Below are 18,057 nucleotides of genomic sequence, written 5' to 3' on the forward strand. Positions count from 1 at the left end.
ATCTTTTCAAAAAACCAGCTCCTGGATTCATTGATTTTTTGGAGGGTTTTTGTGACTCTATCTCCTTCAGTTCTGCTCTGATCTTAGTTATTTCTTGCCTTCTGCTAGCTTTTGAATGTGTTTGCTCTTGCTTCTCTAGTTCTTTTAATTGTGATGTTAGGGTGTCAATTTTAGATCTTTTCTGCTTTCTCTTGTGGGCATTTAGTGCTATAAATTTCCATCTACACACTGCTTTAAATGTGTCCCAGAGATTCTGGTATGTTGTGTCTTTGTTCTCATTGGTTTCAAAGAACATCTTAATTTCTGCCTTCATTTTGTTATGTACCCAGTAGTCATTCAGGAGCAGGTTGTTCAGTTTCCATGTAGTTGAGCGGTTTTGAGTGAGTCTCTTAATCCTGAGTTCTAGTTTGATTGCACTGTGGCCTGCGAGACAGTTTGTTATAATTTCTGTTCTTTTACATTTGCTGAGGAGTGCTTTACTTCCAACTATGTGGTCAATTTTGGAGTAAGTTCAATGTGGAGCTGAGAAGAATGTATGTTCTGTTGATTTGGGGTGGAGAGTTCTGTAGATGTCTATTAGGTCTGATTGGTGCAGAGCTGAGTTCAATTCCTGGATATCCTTGTTAAGTTCCTGTCTCGTTGATCTGTCTAATGTTGACAGTGGGGTGTTAAAGTCTCCCATTATTATTGCGTGGGAGTCTAAGTGTCTTTGTAGATCTTTGAGGGCTTGCTTTATGAAATCTGGGTGCTCCTGTATTGGGTGTGTATATATTTAGGATAGTTAGCTCTTCTTGTTGAATTAATCCCTTTACCATTATGTAATGGCCTTCTTTGTCTCTTTTGGTCTTTGTTGCCTAAAGTCTGTTTTATCAGAGACTAGGATTGCAACCCCTGCTTTTTTTTGTTTTCCATTTGCTTGGTAGATCTTTCTCCATCCCTTTATTTTGAGCCTGTGTGTGTCTCTGCATGTGAGATGGGTCTCCTGAGTACAGCACACTGATGGGTCTTGACTCTTTATCCAATTTGCCAGTCTGTGTCTTTTAATTGGAGCATTTAGCCCATTTACATTTAAGGTTAATATTGTTATGTGTAAATTTGATCCTGTCATTATGATGTTAGCTGGTTATTTTGCTCGTTAGTTGATGCAGTTTCTTCCTAGCATCAATGGTCTTTACAATTTGGCATGTTTTTGCAGTGGCTGGTACTGGTTGTTCCTTTCCATGTTTAGTGCTTCCTTCAGGAGCTCTTTTAAGGCAGGCCTGGTGATGACAAAATCTCTCAGCATTTGTTTGTCTGTAAAGGATTTTATTTCTCCTTCACTTATGAAACTTAGTTTGGCTGGATATGAAATTCTGGGTTGAAAATTCTTTTCTTTAAGAATGTTGAATCTTGGCCCCCACTCTCTTCTGGCTTGTAGAGTTTCTGCCGAGATATCCACTGTTAGTTGGATGGGCTTCCCTTTGTGGGTAACCCGACCTTTCTCTCTGGCTGCCCTTAACATTTTTTCCTTCATTTCAACTTTGGTGACTCTGACAATTACGTGTCTTGCAGTTGCTCTTCTAGGTATCTTTTTTTTTTTTTTTTTTTTTTTTTGAGACGGAGTCTCGCTGTGTCGCCCAGGCTGGAGTGCGGTGGCGCGATCTTGGTTCACTGCAAACTCCGCCTCCTGGGCTCACGCCATTCTCCTGCCTCAGCCTCCCAAGTACCTGGGACTACAGGCACCCGCCACCATTCCCAGCTAATTTATTGTATTTTTAGTAGAGACAGGGTTTCACCGTGTTAGCCAGGATGGTTTCAATCTCCTGACCTCATGATCCACCTGCCTTAGCCTCCCAAAGTTCTGGGATTACAGGCGTGAGCCACCACACCTGGGCCTCGAGGAGCATCTTTGTGGTGTTCTCTCTATTTCCTGAATTTGAATGTTGGCCTGCCTTGTTAGGTTGGGGAAGTTCTCCTGGATTACATCCTGAAGAGTGTTTTCCAACTTGGTTCCATTCTCCCTGTCACTTTCAGGTACACCAATCAGACGTAGATTTGGTCTTTTCACATAGTCCCATATTTCTTGGAGGCTTTATTTGTTTCTTTTTACTCTTTATTCTCTAAACTTCTCTTCTCGCTTCATTTCATTCATTTGACCTTCAATCACTGATACCCTTTCTTCAAATCAGCTACTGAAACTTGTGCATGCGTCACGTAGTTCTCGTGCCATGATTTTCAGCTCCATCAGGTCATTTATTTCTTCTCTACCCTGTTTATTCTAGTTAGCCATTCATCTAATCTTTTTTTCAAGGTTTTTAGCTTCTTTGTGATGGGTTTGAACATCCTCTTTTAGCTTGGAGAAGTTTGTTGTTACCAATCCTCTGAAGCCTTCTTCTCTCAACTTGTCAAAGTCATTCTCTGTCCAGCTTTGTTCCATTGCTGGCGAGGAGCTGCATTCCTTTGGAGCAGAAGAGGTGCTCTGATTTTTAGAATTTTCAGCTTTTCTGCTCTGGTTTCTCCCCATCTTTGTGGTTTTATCTACCTTTGGTCTTTGATGATGGTGACGTACAGATGGGGTTTTGGTGTGGATGTCCTTTCTGGTTCTTAGTTTTCCTTCTAACAGTCAGGACCCTCAGCTGCAGTTCTGTTGGAGTTTGTTGGAGGTCCACTCCAGACCCTGTTTTCCTGGGTATCACCAGCAGAGGCTGCAGAACAGCAAATATTGCAGAATGGTAAACGTTGCTGCCTGATCTTTCCTCTGGAAGCTTCATCTTAGAGGGGCACCCGGATGTATGAGGTGTCAGTCAGCCCCTATTAGGAGGTGTCTGCCAGTTAGGCTACTCGGGGGTCAGGGACCCACTTGAGGAGGCAGTCTGTCTGTTCTCAGATCTCAAACTCCATGCTGGGAGAACCACTATTCTCTTCAAAGGTGTCAGACAGGGACGTTTAAGTCTGCAGAAGTTTCTGCTGCCTTTTGTTCAGCTATGCCCTGCTCCCAGAGGTGGAGTCTACAGAGGCAGGCAGGCCTCCTTGAGCTGTGGTGGGCTCCACCCAGTTCGAGCTTCCAGGCACCTTTGTTTACCTACTCAAGCCTCAGCAATGGTGGACGCCCCCTCCCCCAGCCTTGCTGATGCCTTGCAGTTCGATCTCAGACTGCTGTGCTAGCAGTGAGCAAGGCTCCGTGGGTGTGGGACCCTCCGAGCCAGGCGTGGGATCTAATCTCCTGGTGTGCCATTTGCTAAGACTGTTGGAGAAGCGCAATACTAGGGTGGGAGTGTCCCAATTTTCCAGGTACCATCTGTCACAGCTTCCCTTGGCTAGGAAAGGGAATTCCCTGACCCCTTGTGCTTCCTGGGTGAGGCAATGCCCTGCCCTGCTCCATGGGCTGCACCTACTGTCCAACAAGCCCCAGTGAGATGAACCCAGTACCTCAGTTGGAAATGCAGAAATCACCCATCTTCTGCCTCACTCACGCTGGGAGCTGTAGACTGCAGCTGTTCCTATTTGGCCATCTTGGATCCTCTCCTTCCTTCTACATGTATTGATGACTTACATACATGCCCTTTTTATTTTGTCAAATGCCTTTTCAGTGTTATAAAAATGGTCATTTTTTCTTTTAGATCTATTAATATGGATTATACTGATAGAATTGCTAATATTGGACCATCCCTGCATTCTTAAACTTTAAAGTCATTACTTTTTTTTTCTTGTTTCTTTTTTTAAAAAATTTTTATGTTTTGCAGAGATGGAGTCTGGCTATGTTGTCCAGGTTGGTCTTGAAGTCCTGGGCTCGAGCAATCCTCCTGCCTCAGCCTCCCAAAGTGCTAGGATTACAGGTGTGAACCACCATGACTGGCCTCTTTTTTTTTTTTTTTTTAGATGAAGTCTTTCTATGTGGGAGTACAGTGGGTATTCATAGGCAGAATTATAGTGAGCTGCAGCCTTGAACTCCTGTCCTCAAGCAATACTTCAGTGTCAGTTTCCTGAGTAGCTGAGACTACAGGCATGTACTGCCATGCCTGGTTTATTATTATTATTACTATTTTTTAAATGCAGCTGAGGTCTATTTTTATTAGGATTTATTAGAATTTTTTGCATCCATGTTTACAAATTAGATTGATTTATAGTTTTTGTATGTGAAAGCTTTGTTATTTATCAGTATAAATGCTATATTCTCTTTATAAAAAGATATTTGCAGGGTTACCTTTTTTTCTAAGCTATGGAACAATTTAAATGGCATTGGCATTATCAAATCTAGAAATTATGGTAAAAAAAAAATCCCTGTTACATTGTCTGGGCCTGATGCTTTTGGGGGGCCTCTGATAAATTTTTTAGCTTTCTTTTTTTTAATAGAAATTGGTCTATTTTTATTTTCTACCTATTTTGGGATTGGTTTGGGGGAATTATATTTTCCTAGAAACTCACCCATTTTACTCAGGTTTTCTTTTTTGTTTGTTCGTATTCTGGTAACTGGTATGCAGCTAGCATTCAGATATTCAAAGTTACTTGCATAGAGTTAGTAAAGTAACATAATGATTTTTTATTTTCTCTAATTCTAGGTTTGCTTCTTCCTTGTCATTTCTTATTTTGGAAGGTTAATCCTTGTATTAATTTTCTGTTGCTGTGGCTTAGTCTTAGTAGCTTAAACAATACGCATTTATTATCTCACATTTCCTTAGGTCAGAAGTCTAACCAGGTGTCACCAGGCTAAAGTCAAAGTATTGGCGGGGCTGTGTTCCTTTCTGGAGGCTCTAGGACAGTATCTTTCCTTGCCTTTTCCAGTTTCTAAAGGCCGTCGGTGTTCCTTGGCTTACAGCCTTCTGTTTTTCATCTTCAAGCCAGCCATGGCAGGTCAGATTCTCACATCACATCTCTCTAACCTCAGCCAGGAAAGATTTCCTAATTTTAAGGGCTCACGTGATTAGATTGAGCCCAAGTGGATAATCGAGGGTACTCTCCCCATCTCAAGATCCTGTATCTTAATCACATCTGCAGAGTCCTTTGGCCACATAAGGTATTGTACTCACAGATTCCAGGAATGAGAGTGTAGACATCTTTGCAGGAGCCACTGTTCTGCCCTTTTTTTCTTTATAAAGTTAGCTAATCTTTTTTTCTTGGAGTGCAATGGTTTGGACTTAGCTCACTGCAACCTCCACCTCCCGGGTTCAAGCAATTCTCCTGTCTCAGCCTCCTAAGTAGCTGGGATTACAGGCATGTGCCACCACGCCCGGCTAATTTTTGTATTTCTGGTAGAGACGGGGTTTCACCATGTTGGACAGGCTGGTCTCGAACTCCTGACCGCAGGTGATCCACCCACCTCGGCCTCTCAAAGTGCTGGGATTACAGGCATGAGCCACTGTGCCTGGCCTTAAGGTTAGCTAAATTTTTATCTGAAATAAAAACATTTCATTTTTTTCCTTTAATTTATTCATTGTCTTGGTTTATTCTTATTTCTACTATTTTCTGCTTTCTAATGCATTAATTTATGCTTTTCTTTCTACTTTAGTTAATTTTGTTGTTCTTTTTCTGAGTTTGGAGTTAGACAATTTGTTTTTCTTCCTTCTTCTTTATTAGTATAAAGATAAAGTTTTCTCCGTACACTGCTTTAGTTCCTTGTTGTCGTTGTCTTCATTATGATTGATTCGAGATATAGTACAATTTGTTTTATTTCCTAAACCCAAGAAGAGTTTAAGACACAATTTTAATATTTTCTTTTTATTTTCTGAAGGTAGAAGCGTCTTCTGAAGTTACAGGAACGTCTCTTTACTTTCTGATTTTCTTATTAGTACTGGTTTAATTGTGTTTTGGTCTGAGAATGCTTTTCTGTGACCCAATATTTGGTTAAGTTTCATGAATGTTTTATGAGCCCTTGTGGTGTGGGGAATGTAGTCTATATTTTCACAGGACAGGACTGAAATTTCATCTATCTGAACTTCCTTGCTAATCATTATGTGTGTGTGTGTGTATATATATATATATATATATAGTCTTACCTAGCCTTGCCTATTTGTCCACTTTACCTGTCATGGACTGAAGGAGGTGAATTAGTCTCTTACTAACATGTTTCTATTTCTCATTGTATTTTGTCTAATTTATAGTATATAATGGTTATTGTTATATTACTTGGTGTATAGATTTCCATAATTATTATATCTTTATTGTAGATCTTTCTTATCTCATTTGGTATGGTTTTTTTTTTTTTTTTTTTTTTTTTTGAGACGGAGTCTCGCTCTGTCGCCCAGGCTGGAGTGCAGTGACCGGATCTCAGCTCACTGCAAGCTTCGCCTCCTGGATTTACGCCATTCTCCTGCCTCAGCCTCCCGAGAAGCTGGGACTACAGGCGCCTGCCACCTCGCCCGGCTAGTTTTTTTGTATTTTTTAGTAGAGACGGGGTTTCACCGTGTAGGCCGGGATGGTCTCCATCTCCTGACCTCGTGATCCGCCCGTCTCGGCCTCCCAAAGTGCTGGGATTACAGGCTTGAGCCACCGCGCCCGGCCCTGGTATGGTATTTTTTAATGTACAAAAACTTTTAGGCCAGGAGTGGTGGCTCACGCCTTAATGCTAGCACTCTGGGAGGCTGAGGTGGGCAGATCACCTGAGGTCAGGAGTTCGAGACCAGACTGACCAACATGGTGAAACCCTGTCTCTACTAAGACTACAAAAATTAGCCGAGCATGGTGGCAGGCACCTGTAATCCTAGCTACTCAGGAGGCTGAGGCAGGAGAATCATTTGAACCCGGGAGGCAGAGGTTGCAGTGAGCCAAGAAGGTGCCATTGCACTCCAGCCTGGGTGACAATGCTAGACTCCATCGCAAAACAAAAGAAAAAAAAACAAAAAAACTTTTAAGGTTTTATGTGGTCAAATTTTATCAATATCATCCTTTATGGTTTCTGCGTTTTGCTTAAAGAGGCTTTCTCTACTCCCAGCTTTTAAAAATTATTCAGTCATGCTTCCTTCCAGTACTTTTGTGGTTTTGTTTTTTACATTAAAAACTAAAATAACCTGGAATTAATTTTGATGTAAAGAATGAGTAGGTGCCCACTTCATTACCCATTCCCCAACCTTTTCAAATGGCTTATCAGGTGTCTAAACATCTTTACTGAGTAATTAGTTACAGGAGACATTTGGTGTTTTTGCCTCCTGCCCAGCGTCCCTTGCCTCTTCTTTTAATAGTAGCTCCTTTATTTCCCTAGGGGAACCACCTCTCATTATATGTGGTTTGTTTGGAACTAACAATAGCTCCTGCTCCAGGCTTGGGTATGTAAATTAACCTTGGTATCATCTCCCTGGCCATACGGATAGGGGATGACCCAAGCTAAACCAATCAGACTCAAGGAGACTAAATTCTAAGACCTTTTTTGGGATTATTTCAGAAGAGAGAGTCTTCTCCTGTTGGACTTGAAGCTGTAAAAGTATAAGTGTGGGCTTCCAGAGGCTGCTACCATGGGTGTCTCAAGAATAAAACCAACACAGTGAAAAGCAGAGCCTTGTGTGATAAAACGAGACTAGGTGCTGATAAAATTATTTGAGCCTCTGGATCTGACTATGTCCTGCCCTTGGATGTATTGGTAATGTGTGCCAATTTATCTATCGATCATCTATCTATGTAATGTCAGGGGTCCCCCAACCCTCGGGCTGCAGACTGGTACTGGTCACTGGCCTGTTAGGAACTGGGCTGCACAGTAGGAGGTGAGCCTCAGGCAAGTCAACTAATCCCTGCCTGAGCTCCGCCTCCTGTCAGATCAGTGGTGGCATTCGATGCTTACAGAAGCTCTAACCCTATCGTGAACTGTGCATGTGAGGGATCTAGGCTGTGCACTCCTTCTGAGAAGCTAATGCCTGATGATCTAAGGTGGAACAGTTTCACCCTGAAACCATCTGCGCCCCGACAATTTCACACGTCCACAGAAAAATTGTCTTCCATAATACCAGCCCCTGATGCCAAAAATGTTGGGAACTGTTGATAGAGTTTTTTACTTGCAAGCAAAAGACCCTTGACTTAAAATAATCCATTGATTTGAAATAATGCTTTTATCATATATAAAATTCTGATATGAACTTGTCCCTCTAATCTGTCCCATTGATCCATTTATCTATTCCAAGGGTCATAAACTAGAGGAAGTTGTTTTTCAGATGTCTTTTGTTTGGTTAGCTCACTTAAAAACATTCTGAATTTGAATGTTGCTGTGAGTAATGGTCGGTAACGGTACCCAGTTATCCCCCTTCTTCAGAGAATTGCTCTTGGTGAAACAGCAGCCCTCCAGGAACCCCCTAACTCTGCTAGCAACTGAATTCCATGGGGTCCAAAAAGGCCAATCCTCTTGTCTTAAAGGGAGACTAACTGTGTTTCAGAGCATTCTTGCTTCGCTTTTCCTGCTGGCTGGAGTACCGCCTTTACTCCCTGTCTCTTAAGAGCACTTCTCAATAAGCCATTTGAGCAAGAATCCCAGCCGCACGTTCTGCTTCTAAGGAGCCTGAACTAAGCGAGAAAGGAATTCTTTTCAGGTGGTCATAACACTCATCCCTAAGAGCTGTCACTAACTGGAAGAAGTAGCCCCTCTAACAACAGAAGCAATGTGGATTAAAGATGTTGATTCTTTTAAATGTTTCTGCTTAGTTTCCTGGATCCAAGATATATCAGATAATCAACACTGGGCAACTATCAATGTGTAGTTTTCTTTGGGTAAGAAGATCACCAGTGGGTGCTAAGACTACCGGGTGAAATTTAGTTGGGAAATGGGTTATTATTAATCACATAAGGAAAAATAGACTTTTAAATCAAAAGAATTGGCATTACCACCTTAACAAAGTGATCAAACTCAGCATCAGTAATATTGGAGCAAGCCAACATTAGGTGCCTCTCAGAGGGATGATAGGAAATACACAGTAACACTTAAGTAGTATTCTGGCCAGAAATATTTAACCTGAATCCAATCATGAGAAAATATCAAATCAATTCAGCTTGTGAGACATTCTACTAAACAATGGGCCTAGAGAATGTCCTTGTGCTTGGGAGCTGAAGTTCATTAAAAAGTGTATAAATAGGGCCGGGTGCGGTGGCTCACATCTGTAATCCCAGCACTTTGGGAGGCCGAGGCGGGTGGATCACAAGGTCAGGAGCTCAAGACCAGCCTGGCCAAGATGGTGAAACACCATCTCTACTAAAAATATGAAAAAAAATTAGCTGGGCATGGTGGCGGGTGCCTGTAATCATAGCTACTCAGGAGGCTGAGGCAGAGAATTGCTTGAACCTGGGAGGTGGAGGTTGCAGTGAGTCAAGATGGCGCCACTGCCCTCCAGTCTGGGTGACAGAGCGAGACTGTGTCTCAAAAAAAAAAAAAGTGTTTAAATAGACGGGATAGATGAGTTTAAGTAAAGTGTTTACATGTGTTCATCATACTATTCTTTCTACTTTTCACAGGTTTGAAATTTTTCAAAAACAAATTTGCAAAAAAAACACAGTATTCTTTATAAAGGCACACAAAATATATACTATATAAAACTCTCATGTATTTTCAAATTTGGTGTGTGTCATTCAGTGAAAACCTATTTCATCAAATCATATTATGAAATGTGCATTACAATTATAGTCAATACTCCTCTTATTTCAGCTTATAATAAGGTTTCATACCTCCTATTAATAAAAAATAAAATTATATGCTAGCTGCCGGACCAATTGGTTTCTTTTTCATTAAATACATGGGAAATTTAATTTTAAGGTCTAATGAAATTAATGGAGCTATTTTGGCCTTTTTAATGCATTACTTAATTGCATTATCCCCAAAAACTGTCTACCAGAATTCAATACCTACATGAATACACATTTACTAAAGGAGTACCTTGCCTTCTGTAATACTCATCACATTAGTAATAATTAATAATTTTATCCACACATCACACTAGATAATTATAAAATAATGAGAACGTATGTTATCTTCTTGTTTAGGTAACTTGGATGTGACGACTTACATTAGATCCACACGAATTTAATCTTGACCTGGCTGCTTTAGTAATATTTCTTGCAATCTATGCTCCAAAATGCATCATTTCAAGTTTTAAAAATATTATTCCTTACAATTTGTGTTAACACATATATAATATATATATTTTTTGAGGCACAGTCTCACTCTGTCACCCAGGCTGGAGTGCAGTGGCGCAATCATGACTCACTGCAGCCTACACCTCCTAGGCTCAAGCCATCCTCCCACCTCAGCCTTCAAAGTAGCTGGGACTATGGGCGCACGCCACCACACCCAGATAATTTGTATTTTTTGTAGAAGAGGGTTTTGCCATGTTGCCCAGGCTGGTCTTGAACTCCTGGGCTCAAGCGATCCCTCTGCCTTGGCTTCCCAAAGTGTTGGAATTAGAGGCATGAACCCCCACACGCAGCCGACACATTGATTTGAATTGAAAAATGACATCAGACTCTTTCTGACAGAAATTAAGTCAGAGTCCGATTTGGCTGATTGGTTTGATAATGAGACCCAGCTCTGCCAAAAATGTTCTAGCAAACGTTTTTCAGAATGCTTATTACTGAACGATCTAAATGGAATCTCTGAAGTTTTGATAAAATAAAGGATGCAATAAAACAAAAGCATTTAAATAAAAAATATTAGGTGATATGGCAGAAGGATTCTAAACTGGCTCCCACAATCCTTGCTTCCTGGTATTCTTGCCTTTGTGTAATCCCCTCCCTTTGAGTGTGGATGGGACCTTGGACTTGCTTCTAACCAAGGGAACACAGCAAGAATGATGGAATCAATGTGATAATGTGATATAAGATTGTAATGCCAGTTTTGTTAGGAGAGTCTCCCTTTCTGGCTTCGAAAAAGCGTGGCCATGCTGGGAAGACCCACGTGGCAAGGAGCTGAGGATGTCCTCCAGCTGACAACCAGCAAAGAACTGAATACTGCCAACAGCCATGTGAACTTAGATGAATCCACTCCCAGCCATGCCTCAGAGGAGACTGCTGTCCCAGCCAACACCTTGACTGCAGCCTCATGAGACCCTGAAGCAGAGAACTCAGCCAAGTCATGCCTGGACTCCTGACCTACAGAAATGTATGTTGTTTTAAGCCACTAGTAATATTAGCACTAATGGATACTAATTAGTAATATTGTGCACTAATGGATGACTAATACAAAATGGCAAAGGTAGGTTGAAATTAATATTTCAATATTTGAACCTCTTTGGAACCGAGCCCTATTAAACGGGAGTCCAGATGAAAGAATTGCAGGTGTACCATAGAGCAGTGGTTCACAGACGAGCAGGCACCAGAATCACTCAAAAGGCATGTTGGCAAAACACCGATTGCAGGGCTCCACCCCCAGAGTTTCTGATTCAGTAGGTCTGGGGTGGGTTCTGAGAATCTGCATTTTTTTCTTTCTTTTTTTTTTTTTTTGAGACGGAGTGTCACTCTGTTGCCCAGGCTGGAGTGTAATGGCACGATCTCAGTTCACTACAACCTCCTCCTCTTGGGCTCAAGAGATTTTCCTGTGTCAGTCTTCTGAGTAGCTGGGATTACAGGCACACGCCACCACACCCAGCTAATTTTTGTATTTTTAGTACAGATAGGGTTTCACCATGTTGGCCAGGATGGTCTCGATCTCCTGACCTCATGATCCACCTGCCTTGGCCTCCCAAAGTGCTGGGATTACACGCGTGAGCCACCACGCCAAGCCAAGAATTTGCATTTCTAACAATCTGCCAGGGGAAGCCGATGCTGCTTGTCTGGAATTCACACTTTGAGAGCCACTGTGTGGAGTCATCCAGTAGCTAAGTATTAGTAAAGGCTTTCTGGTGTACTGAGTCATTGAGAAAATGATTAGATCGTAATAACTGGTAACAAATCCTTTTGCAAGTTAAATTGTTTTCGATCTTTTATTTTCAATAAAATTAAAGGGGGACCCAATAGAGTTGTCAATTGATAAATCATTACAAATAATTTTTGATGAAAGAATATGTGAATTTTAACAAGTAAACTTGTTGAAAGTTGGAAAGACTTTCAAGAATGGAGTGGCATTTCCATTCAAAACTCTCACACGCAACTCCTTCTATTCCTAAGTGCTTAGTGAACAAGGTATATTAGAGTAGGTTAAATTGCTGTTACAAATAGACCCAAACATGGTTCAAACATAAAGTTTATTTCCTAACTGGCAAGTGTTCTCCTGCATGTGGTGAATCAGACACCCAGGTTTCTTCCATCTGTGGCTCCACCATCCCCCCAGGGTCTTGCCACCTCCTTCTCTTTCATCAGGGCTGAGAGTCATGTTTCATTGAAGAGGTGTATGTGAGGGCTCCAATATTATCCTTAGGTTCAGTGATATGTGAGGACTCAGAATTCAAAAAAGCTTTTATACTCAGGGTTATGCTTTGTTATAATGAAAAGAGAGTTAACATCAGCAAAAAGAAAAGGCACATAGGGCAGAGGCTGGGACAGACCAGATGCAAACTTCGTTGTCTTTTCTCGGTGGAGTCATATGGACAGTACTTAATTCTTTCAGCAATGATGTGTGAAAACACTCATAAATTATTGCCAACTAGGGAAGCTCACCCAAGCCTTGGTGTCCAGGATTCGTATCAGGGGTTGGTTGATCCCATAGGCATGGCTGATTGTGCTCACAGCTGACCATAGTTATTCAAGTCTTCAGCTCTTCCAGAGGCCAGTTGATAAGAAGACCTCCACCATAAATCACACCATTAGCATAGACTACCTGGCGTGGCCTAAGGTCCTAGGTAAACAAAGACACTCTTATCAGGCAGGATATTCCAATGTTTTTCTTTTTTCCTTTTTTTTTTTTTGAACATATAGGGCTTGGACAATGTGAACTGAGTTAATCCTTTACCGCACAGCAGGGTATGGCTATTGTTCACTGAATGGTACGGAAGTGCCTTGCTGGTTGCACTTGCTGGAAATCTAACCTACTGGGTGCCAGGGAAAGCTGCTCAACCCATTTTGCTACAAAACTGCCTGGAAGGGTGGGACCAAAAGAAGCTGCAGGCTGCTAGGTACTGCTGACTACTGTGCACTACAGTAGATGGACCCTGGAGAAGCTGTGATCCTTGGAGGAGGCTGCACACGGGAACCAGGAAGAAAAACGCTTTTCTCTTTCAGTATCACTCTAGCACCCCAAAGCTTCAGTGCCAGCCACCAAAGGAAAAATGTTTAAAGGTCCCAGAACAACTTTATGGAGCAAACAGACAAGGGTGAATTTTAGCTAAGAGACAATATATTGATAACGGGCACAGCCACATTGCAAGGAATGCTGGGAAATATAGCTCACCCACATATTTACCTAACAATCTTATTACTAAAAGAGAAGAAAAATGATTTTGGTGGACAGGTAGCACTCTGTGCCACATGATATTTCTTAGACTTAAAATGGAAAATAGGAATAGAGATGCTAAGCCCATCTCATTCTTGCAGTGAACTAGTGGAAAAAAACAGTAACACTCCCATCTAGCTCATTCAGAGATTCAATTCAGACAGATTTTTACTTTCTATGTTTAGTAAGTATATATCAGATTTGGTGATCTATTTATGTTTTCTGATCAATTGTGAACTAATACTTATAATTGCTCAATACAGAATAATTTTTAACATATATAGCTTTATTGTCAAAGGAAATTATTTAAAATAATTTGCTGTATACAAGTATGATAGAGTAAAAAAAATTTTTTTTTTTTTTTTTTGGGGGGGATGGAGTTTCTCTCTTGCTGCCCAGGCTGGAATGCAATGGCACAATATCAGCTCACTGCAGCCTCCACCTCCTGGGTTCAAGTGATTCTCCAGCCTTGCCTCATGAGTAGCTGGGATTACAGGCGCCTGCCACCACGCCCAGCTAATTTTGTATTTTTAATAGAGATGGGGTCTTGCCATGTTGGCCAAGCCGGTCTCAAACTCCTGACCTCAGGTGATCCACCCACCTCGGCCTCCCAAAGGGCTAAGATTACAGGTATGAGCCCCCGCATCTGGCTGATAGAGTAAAATTTAAAAGTAGGATAAAGCCTGGCACAGTGGCCCACACCTGTAATCCTGGCACTTTGGTAGGCTGAGGCAGGTAGATCACTTGAGGTCAGGAGTTTGAGACCAGCCTGGCCAACAAGGCAAGACCCTCTCTCTACCAAAAATACAAAAATTAGCTGGGCATGGTGGTGGGTGCCTGTAAACCCAGCTACTCGGGAGGCTGAGTCAGGAGAATCGCTTGAACCTGGGAAGCGAAGGTTACAATGCACCAAGATTGTGCCACTGCACTTCAGCCTGGGTGACGGAGTGAGACTTTGTCTCAAAAAAAAAAAAGAAAGAAAAAAGAAAAAAAAGTAGGGTAAAGACTTCCAAGTATAAAAATATATCAGGATAAAATACTTTCGGGGATATACATGGAAATATGGATTCAGGGATAAAAAAAGAATGATATAAAAGTCTGTTAAAGAAGAGATTGTGTATTTTGGTGGTAATTAATGGTGATAATTTGGTGATTGTGGTAATTAAATTGCTATTGTATACAGAATCCGTTGCTAACTTATAATATTTTTATTTAATTTAATTAATTTATTTGAGACAGAGTCTCACTCTAATGCCCAGGCTGGAGTTCTGTGGCATGATTTCAGCTCACTGTAACCTCTGCCTCCTGGGTTCAAGCGATTCTCATGCCTCAACCTCCCCAGTAGCTAGGATTACAGGTGTGCACCACCACACCTGGCTGATTTTTGTATTTTTGGTAGAGACTAACCATGTTGGCCAGGCTGGTCTTGAACTCCTGACCTCAAGTGATCTGCCTGCCTTGGCCTCCCAAAGTGCTGGGATTACAGGCATGAGCTGCTGCACCTGGCCACTAAATTGTGATAATATTTTTAAATGTCAGAATTTGTAATAAGTGGGAAATTATTTTTATAATATGGTGGAAATTATTAAGGGTCAACTTAAAATAGTGTTAAAGGGTACCTAGATTTTCAAAATTCTTTTAGAGAGAATGTAAGGAAAAAATGTGAAAACTACTGATCTAATTTATCATTTGTCCTCAACATCTGGCTCAGAACATGGTACATAATAAGTGCTCAATAAATATTATTTGAATAAAGATAAGAAAGAATGAATGGCAAACAGAGGTGTACATATAAATAATGCCCAATGTAGACAAAGATTATAGGAACCTTAGCAAAAGAAGCTGCAGGATATTAGTAAAGGTACGAATCCCACACAATCTTTTCTGGAAGGCTCTTTGCAGTTTATATAAATAGCTTTAAAATTTGCCTCCCTTTTGACCAAATCATGCATCTTCTAGGAATTTATCCTGGAAGTCGTAAGTGAACAAAGATACTCGTAACTGCGTTCAGTCAGTCAATACATATTGCTTAATCACCTACTCTTTATCATAGATAAAGCAGTTAGGTATGGTCCTGCCTTCATAAAATCTATTGTTTACTGGAGAAGGCCAAGTAACTAATCTTGCAAATGAAAGGTTAAAAATTGTGAGAAATTCTATAAAAAAATAGATAGCAAGCACGGAAAGAGTATTAAAATGGTGTTGGAGGGGAATGAGAGTAAATCCAGGAAGGCTTGGAAAATGAAATTATTCATTTATTTGAAAGATAAACTGATTGTTTTCCCTGGGGTGCTCTTAGAAATGGGGGTAAAGAGTGTGTGGAGGGTAAGCTGCTTGGAGGCTAGGGATGGATTCAGGGGCAGTATAACATTTCAGCTCCAGGAACAGCTCATGTCAAGGCTGAAACAGGAGGGAGCAAGGTATGGCGGAGACACTGGAAGAAGGCGAGGGGCCGTGGAACACATGTTATAGGGGAGAGGATGGTGCACGGTGAGGCTGAAGAGGTATTGGCTTGGTAAGGCCAAGTTCAGGATTTTTATTTTATCTCAAACAATGACTGTAAGTATTTTCAGAGGAATAATTAACATAAAATAAAATGCACACACTTCAGGTGTTCAGTTCAATGAATGTTAACAAACATATACGTATAACTACCACCCAAACCAAGATATAGACAATTTCTATCAATTACCCCAGCATGTTCCCTCTACCCCTTTCCAACCAATACCTGTCCACCCATCCCTTGCTACCACTTTCTATCACCATAGGTTAGTTTTGGCTATTCTACAATTTCATCTATTATAGAATCACACAGTATGTATTCTTTTGTGTTATTATTTAGTTTAACATAATGTTTTTGAGATTCATCCATACTGCTATGTGTATCTGTAGTTCATTTTCTTTTATTGCTGAGTAGTATTCTGTTGTATGGATACCATGACTTGTTTATTTGTTCTCTGGTTGATGGGCATTTGGGTTGTTTTTAGTGGCTGTTATCAATAAAGTTTCTAGAAATGTTCTTGCATATGTCTTTTTGTAATACATGTTTATATCTCTTTTTGGCAAATACTTAGAATTGGAATTGCTGGATCATAGAGTAGATGTATGTTTACCTTTGTAATAAACTGCCAAATAGTTTTCCAAAGTTGGTTGTGTCATTTAACACTCCTGCCTGCGTTGTATACTTGCCAACATTTGGTGTTGCTGGTCCTTTTTATTTTAGCCACTCCAGTGGGTATCGCTGAAAAGTCTCAAGTAGGGGAGTAACTTGTGCTTAAAAACAAATCACTCTGACTACATCATGGAGAAGGGGCAGGGGTGGGGTAAGAGTAGATGTGGTGAGAACTGTTAGGTGGTGACTGCAACAGTCCGGGTGAGAGATATTGGGAGATTTATGGTACTGATGATGGAGATGGATTTTAGAGATATTTAGAAGGTAAAATTAATAGGAGTCGGTTACTAATTAAAACAATAGAAAAGACCAAATTATTATTTGCCATTTGTTTGATTTTGGGCTGGGGGGAGTGTAGATTACTTGGTTTGGTGGGCATGGGCACATCATATTTGTGGTCCCTTTAACTCCAGCAAAGGGGGACTCTTAAATATATGACGTTACGTATCTACTATGGAATCACATGCTGTCGTTAAAAATGGTGTAAAAGAATTTTTCTTGATATGGAAAGATGTTCAAAATACAATGCTTAAAATAAGTTTAAAGACTTCGTAAAGTGTACAGCATGACCATTTTTAATATTTAAAATACAGTATAGAGAAAAGCCATCTGGGAAGATGTAAAGTGTTAACTGTGATCTCTAGGTTGAGTTTTCAGAAAAGTTTTTAATTTGGGCTATGATTTTTTTTCTGGTTTTCTACAAAGAACATATGCTAATTGTGTAATATGAAAAAAGTTATTTTAAAACACTTAACATTTCAAAAATAGAAATTTATTTTAAGAGCACAAAATGAGAATAAATAGAGCCCCAAGGGGATGGGAAAGGTAGTGATAACAGGATCTTGATCCTTCTTCCTTTATCCTCAGATATTCTTTCCCACCCTGTATCTTCTGGTCCGGCTACCTGGCAGGGGTTCCTAGGCCTTTTTCAGCCTTTGAGGGTCTGAGAGTAGAAGGGCTAGTCAGAGAGGCTGAGCTGAACTCAAATCCAGGATTTTGAAATCCATGGAATCTTCTCTGATCCCTGTCCCCAACTGAGGGTACATTCAAACCTCCTTTGGATTCTAGTAGTATTGATCAGTTCTACTGCCTCTGCTACTCTGGAAATGGCTTCTGCAAGTCATACATGGCCTCCACATTGCTAATCCAGCCACAGTCCTCACCATACTGGACACATCATGATGAAGCACTGGCCATTGTCGCCCTCTCCTGCCTCCTGAAGACACCCTCCCGGTTATCCCCTATTTCACTGGCCACTCTTTTTCAGCCTCCTTTGCAGGTTCTTCTTTGTCTCTCTAGCCTCTTAATCTTGGAGTGTCCAAAGGCTCAGTCCTTGGAACTTTTCTTCTATTTATACTTACTCCCTTAATCATTTAATCCAGTTTTAGCTTTAGATACTCTCTTGCACACTGACAATTCCTAATTGCTATCTGCAGCCTGGATCTCTCCCCTGAACTCCAGACTTGTATAACCTAATGTGTTCCCATCTGGATTTCTCAAAGGCATGTGTAAGTTAATATGCCCCCTAAAGAATACCTTTTCTTCCCCACCTCTCTCCAAATTGTTCCTCCTCAGTCTT

Source organism: Macaca fascicularis, chromosome 2 (assembly GCF_037993035.2).
Source record: "Macaca fascicularis isolate 582-1 chromosome 2, T2T-MFA8v1.1".
Lineage (NCBI taxonomy): Eukaryota > Metazoa > Chordata > Mammalia > Primates > Cercopithecidae > Macaca > Macaca fascicularis.